This window comes from Camponotus floridanus, unplaced genomic scaffold, assembly GCF_003227725.1.
Source record: "Camponotus floridanus strain SB8 unplaced genomic scaffold, Cflo_v7.5 scaffold44, whole genome shotgun sequence".
Lineage (NCBI taxonomy): Eukaryota > Metazoa > Arthropoda > Insecta > Hymenoptera > Formicidae > Camponotus > Camponotus floridanus.
The window spans coordinates 471,768-478,608 of record NW_020229592.1 but is presented as its reverse complement, the minus strand read 5'-3'; the positions used below and the strand labels follow the sequence as shown (position 1 = coordinate 478,608).

The 6,841-nt window shown below is 29.9% G+C and overlaps 1 protein-coding gene across 6 annotated transcripts in view; it reads left to right on the top strand.

The window, feature by feature from the left end:
- LOC105248646 (glutamate receptor ionotropic, kainate 2) overlaps positions 1 to 6,841 on the top strand; it is a 252,433-nt gene that overhangs the window by 83,223 nt on the left and 162,369 nt on the right. Inside the window, exon 1 of one of the 6 annotated variants that reach the window (XM_025411844.1) lies at positions 122 to 312. The exons of the other annotated variants lie outside the window; for them this stretch is intronic. The gene's annotated coding sequence lies outside the window, so the exon portion shown is untranslated. Of the gene's footprint in view, positions 1 to 121; positions 313 to 6,841 lie in introns of those variants that run through there. 6 annotated transcript variants of the gene reach the window in all.

The window sequence follows — 6,841 nt, the reverse complement described above, 5'->3', positions numbered from 1 at the left end:
TGAAAGTATTTATTAGCGTAACAGAAATAATATCCCCGAGCAACGCGTCAAGTTGATTGATTGCTTATTTTTCGTGTATCATTGTGCGTGACGGTAATGTTCGCATTGTTCTTTCGTCATAATTTAATAAAGTTACATTAAATGTGACTACATCGATTAATGTCAGGAGTGTCATGTAAAATACGCGCAATTGAATTTTGACAATTAACACGCGTTATAAGTATTTTCGCGAGTGAGTGATGTGAAAAAACAATCAAAGATGATCAAGGACTTCAGAATTCATCAAGGCATTAGATCGTGGAAAAACTGAAGGTAAGCAATTTATAATTTATTTAATTTATTATTTGTTACTTGCAAAAGCTACACAGAAAAAAAGGACATTCTTGTTTTGAAAATATGTTTAGTTTTAACATGGAAATCTTGAAATGAGATTATATCGCGTTAATTAAAGGAAAGTATAATTGCTTGAATAATTGCTTACTTGAATGAAGCTATAATATTGTTAAGATTTAAAATGATTAAATTTTTCTAAGAAGATTATAAAAACAATGAACGTGTTAATTTAAGTATATAAGTTTTGATTTGACACTTGTTTTTTTTCTGTGTATATTAAAAAAGAATGATTCGGGAAGAAAAAATCAGGAAATCTAAGAAAGCTCGCTATAATAAATTTTATTTGCGAATATTTGGAGTTTACTAAAGTTTTTATTTTTTCAATATTTAAAATCGTAATTCGCACTTGTCAAATTTAAATATTTAAAATATTTAAAATATTTAAAATATTTAAAATATTTAAAATATTTAAATTTGACAAGTGCGAATTACGATTAATAAGATCTTTTTGTTGTGCTTATTGGCTGATCAAGGCCACAATTGAAGTGTCCTTGTATTTGTTCGCGAAGCTTAATGATCATTAGATCCAGACAGTGATCACAGGATGTATACGAATAATACTATAGAGTAGTTTCCGCGCCGAGATCGAACGATTCCCATTACATTACCTGCGAGTGCAGTCGAGTTCTACTGGTAGGTAAATGGTGCACGCAATTATTGTCATCAGAGCAGCAAATGCAATTTCGAAACGTTATGGGATATAGCGAGACAATCCCTCCTCTTACTCATCAATTCATTGGCCGTTATCCATCACGTATAACTGGAATATTTTTCAATTTTATTTTTCGAAATACTAAATATTTCATGTATTTTATTCTATTATAATAATTAGTCTTAATAATTCTAAGTTTTCATTTATTCTTTATAATCTTTCAAAAGCCGTTTGTCTTTTCGCAATGATTTCATCAGAATAAGATATAAATATATATACTTTTAACAATTCCGTATTTTTACGCATATAATTTTATTTACTGTTGTTCGCTCATTATTTAGATTTTTATTCTTCGTAATTTTTTACACATCACTTATTTTGTGAGCATCTAGAGATAATAAATTTGTGTTGTCTCTTTTAGTGGAAATTGCAACAGACTTAACGGGCGCGCTTAATTTTCCTTAATTGCATTCTTATCTATTAAGATCGGCAATTCGATTTAGCGCAACAGAAGTTTCTTCGAATCTTTTGCGCGATACAATCTCTGCTTTCCGCTTTACCCGCAGGACTTAATTTCATAACGACGAGAATATATTTCTATCTTATTTCTGCCGAGTATTCCGATGCATTCCATCCCGGTCGCATGGTCCATTCTCAAAGTTTTCCGAAGCGCGCGGAGCTTATTTCTATTTCACGTCGTTCCGCCGAACTATTTTGCCCCGACAGGGATTTCTTGCGTGAGAAGAAAGAACACCATCCAACTTTCATTGTAATGCGACGAGTCACCGCAATATGTTAGGAAAGTAATTTCTAAAGTAGAAACGCGTTACTCCGGCGAAATAACGTGTGTAGATCGAGCACACGTACAAGACAATTACAAGACAATCGGTGTTAAGGATGTTCCTTTAGAGAGCGGTACACAGGATACATCTCCGCGCGCTTCAATTCAATTTTAGGACCACAATTATGTTTTCTCGATCGATTCCGAAATATTGACCACGCATGAAACGTTACATTAAAGACAATCACGGTATCGCTGCTAAATCACGCATCACTCGATGTCAAATCTGATTTAGTGACCTCAATCTGTTCCGTTTACGATAATTACGCGTAGTTTGATTAGTGCATCATTGATCAGACCAAATGAAGCGGCCTAAAATTAATGCAAGTCATTTGCGAACCAAAGGCATTGAAGGCACGTTCATTTACCAAGTCCCTTATTTAACCAAAATTGCTAAGTTAATGATTAAAGGTGCATAATATATTATATATATATATATATTATATTTAATAAATATATATATATATATATATATAATATTATAAATTATATAATACATTATGTATAATATTTATTTATAACAGAATTTTTTTTATCTTAACTGTCGACTTTGCAATTTATTTAATAATGTCTGTTAAATAAGAACTAGATTTTGATTAACTTTAATGATTCGCAATCAATTTTTTGAAAATAAATTAAACAAAAATTGAAAATAAATCAAACAAAAATTTATGTAGACAAATACACACGTATTATATATTATATTATATTTAAGATTTTATGTATGTATAGTCTAAATCAGGATATAAAAATTACCTAATATATATTAGTTTAAATTTCTTTAATTTCAAAAGATTGATCAAGAATCATTAAAGCATCGGATGAATTAAGGGGCTAAAATTACAGACGAGTATTTTGCCAATCTTTATTTCTCGTATCTCTCCTTCTTTAATTAACGAACTTGTTGCTAATACGGATTGATTGCCTGTGCAGATGTTAATTTAGCCCCGATTGGAACCGTTTAACTTTTAATTAGAATTCGAAATGGCGCGAGCAATCGTGCGCGCGCGTTCGTGATTACCAACGCGATTATCCATTTCCGGTATGAACGACGGATGCATTGGATCGACGAATTAACTTCTGCATGAGTTCATCAGCTATATATATACATACAAATATATATATATATATATATATATATATATATAAAATGTACGGACCGAATCGCGAATCAAGCAACTACAAATCATTAAAATAGGAACAGCGGGTGCATCGTTCGTAATCGGCGTTGAGTTAACTATAATTATGTCCGACCGAGCCGGTAATTAATTCTAAAGTGAGAGACGATTAATCATCTCGTGGTTATGCCGCGCGATGCAATATTTTACTCAACCTTCCGACAAATATTTCCTCTACTCCTTCACGGAGCCGGAAAATCCAGGCAAACATTCGTGATTGCATTAATTTTTTGCGATCTTTATAAAATGCATCACTTGCGCTTTTTAATCACATAATACGTGCTTTGGCGAGAGGTATTCTTTTGACGAAAAACTTTATACTTACAGGTTAAACAATATTAAAATATCTTTCCAACGGAAATTCTCTTTTTCCTTCTTTTTTTCTCAACGAAACTCGTTGCTTACAAGAAAGAAAGCTTATTATAAAATGCACAAGATTTTTAAAATTTTGTAATATAGAGGCCTAGCATATGACTCTTTAGCCCATTATAATTGTTTTTTACTACTTTGATAACAGAGGAGAATCTTATTCATTTTTAATTTTTTTAAATTATAGTTAAGTAAATATACATAAATATATTTGCCGTATCCTAAAAATATCATTTATTATCTTTGTGTACAAGTACATTCAATTAATTCAAAATAAATTAAACAGAATACATATATTGCTGTGTTTCTAACTTGTTTATACGATGAAAAAAGCTTCGAGGAAGCTAATATCGAATTACTCTTCTGATTTAAACGCAAAAATATGATGCAATCGTTTATTTGACTATGATAATTTGAAATGATTTTAACGGATTTTTAATTCCCAACCATAAATCAAGAAAATAATATTTATGTACAACAAGATTTATTTATCGTTTGGGAACACATGGCATATGGTATCATTTAAACGATGACTTCGTAGTGATAGTTCAGATATGGCTTGGCGCCAACAAAGTCATATCTCTCTCCGAAAACCCGGCGCGCGATGTGAATCGGTTTGTACATATATTTAAATTATTCATAAACGATAGGTGGACAATTATCTATTGGATAAAAAAGAGGTGAAATTTGCCATATCAAAAATGTTGAAAGTAATGTTTAAATTGAATAAAATGTGTGCATGTGTGCATATGTGTGTAAGAGAGAGAGGGGGGGAGGGGAGAGGGAGAAGGGGAGAGGGAGAGAGAGAGAGAGAGAGAGAGAGAGAGAGAGAGAGAGAGAGAGAGAGAGAGAGAGAGAGAGAGAGAATTTCGCGCTGTATATTTAATGATGATTTTTTTTACTTAGTTTACATTTTTCAGCTATTGATTTACTTAAAAATGTTTCGATAGTTTGATAAAAAGAGAGCAAATATTAAAACAATTGTTTTAACATAATCCGTTGATAAAAATTAATTGAAAATTAAAAATGAATGCCAAATTACTCGAAGCTTTGAATAAAATAGCAAGCACTTTTCTGCGCTCGTTAAAGGAAACGCTTAATATTGTAGCATTAACAATATCCTTATACATCAAATTTGGATTATTTATGCATACATAATTTCATTCTTTTTTCTTAATATTTTTTTACCGGCTTATTTTTTTAAAATTAATTCCGATCTGAGTAGAAATTATCTCGACAGTTCTCGCGATTATTACTGTTACATATAAATAAATAGGCTATGTTTATGTTCTTGTAATTTTATTCAGCTCGCGAAATTTCCTTCGTACAATGTTCTAAGTCTTCTTCTTTTTCATGGAGAACATTGATATCCAAGACATGTTGAGAGAGACAAAAAGAGCCGCGATGCGGAAAAGAGGGAGCCGAAAAGTAAAGAATAGCCTCATATTCGAGCAGTTCTGCAAAGCTGAACCAACCGTAATTTGAGCAAATTCTTTGACCTTCCGGAATCCATTGTCCATGTGCCTCATCACCACCGATGCTTAATTTTCAAGTCTCCTGGTCCATACAAGTATTCATTGTAAAAATTGTTACTCATCGTCCCGAATTCTTTAAAGTCTAAATTCTACAAATTGCATCTCCAAATAACTTTAATGCACGTTCTTTTATATCTATTCGTAATTATAATAATGAATACGAATTATTAAGCAGTGTTTCATTCGTGAAGTGATATATTCTTTAATTGTTATCGATGTCATCTGTTACATAATTCCTTTTATAATTATTCCGATATTTTTTATAACTTATTTCATAAATAATAATATTTTTCTTTTTTTATTTTTAAAATTTTGCGACTATTTCAAATCGATTAATACTAATGATTAATATCGGATCGAATCGAAATTGATAATATCAAATCTATTAATATTAATGATTAATGTCATTAAAAGAAAAAAAAAATATATATATATATATTTATTTAATTTTTACCTTTTTGATTAAAAATTTCTCAGATAAATCTTTTGATATTATTTTTTATGTTCACTTTGTTAATATTAATATTCGATATTTATTATTGCTATTTTTATCTTATTTCTAGCATTTATTATAATTTATTTTAATTTATAAGCTACTTAGTTTTTTTTAAAACATGTAACTATATTGAATATATATTAATATAACAATTGCATAAGGTTTCAAATTTTTACGTGAAATTTCCTTCCGAAACTGATCGCATGAATCATTATTTCATGACTTTCACACACAAAAGTAGTAAAAAATGAGTCGATGATACTAATGGCACGACGATGGAGTAGAATACCGGAAGACGTTTATATGAGCGGCGGCAAACAATGCCGAGCAATAAACCTGGCTTGGCACGATAAGAGTTTAGGTAAAATTGCTCACGATAAAAAGATAGACATCTTTTTACCTGTCGGTGATTTGTCGCTGTGCACGGACGCCATTGTGCAATTTTAAAACTCGTAAGGCGATAAACAATTTATTGCTGCAATGGTAAAAAAATGAAAAACAACAAGATAATGCGATATCAATTTAACGTCAATCACATCGAGTGCGATTGTTTGCTCAATGAGCGAGAATCGAAGATCAAAATTTTCACATAACACAACGAACGATTTGTTATCCTTTTTCATTTTTTTAGAATACGGAATTGCGACGATTAAATTATTCCGTTCGTTGATACATATCTGCGAGAATATTTATATAGAACATTGTAGTGGCATTTGATTTATGATTGATATATGTAAAATTTAATATTTTACATTTCTAGACTTTTACTTTTAAGTTTTATCTCTTGATGTTTTTTTCTCTAAAATTAATACTACAATATTTTCCTATTAATTTTATAGACAAATATATTACATAATACTAATTTCTCTCTCCCTCTTTCTCTCTTTCTATTCTTAAAATTCTAAAAAAAGGATAGAGTATATGCTGAAAAAAATAAAGATATTTTTCTTTAAATTATTTATTTAATTAGAATATAATTAATGTTGTTAATGTTACTACATAAAAATTATTATTATTATGCAAGATTTTATGTTTACTTAGGACAAAGTTGGGAATTGTTTTAATTTTGTGAAAATTGTTGTAGATAATATAATTACTTGAAAAGTTTATTTTTCAAGCATTATACAAAAGAGACTTATGGAATTAAAGAAGTTGTGTCATTCTATCTATTTCAGCAAATTCATTAAAACTTTAAGTCCATCATTGTGAATATATAACCATAAAGCTTTTTGTTATAATGAAAAGTGAATCTATTCTATAGTCCCTTTATCCTTTATCATTGTCCTATGAACTTTTAATTAGCTGTATATATATTTCTCTCTATCTGTCTACATAAAATCATTTTATATCCTTTGCGCGATGGACATAGTTGAAATG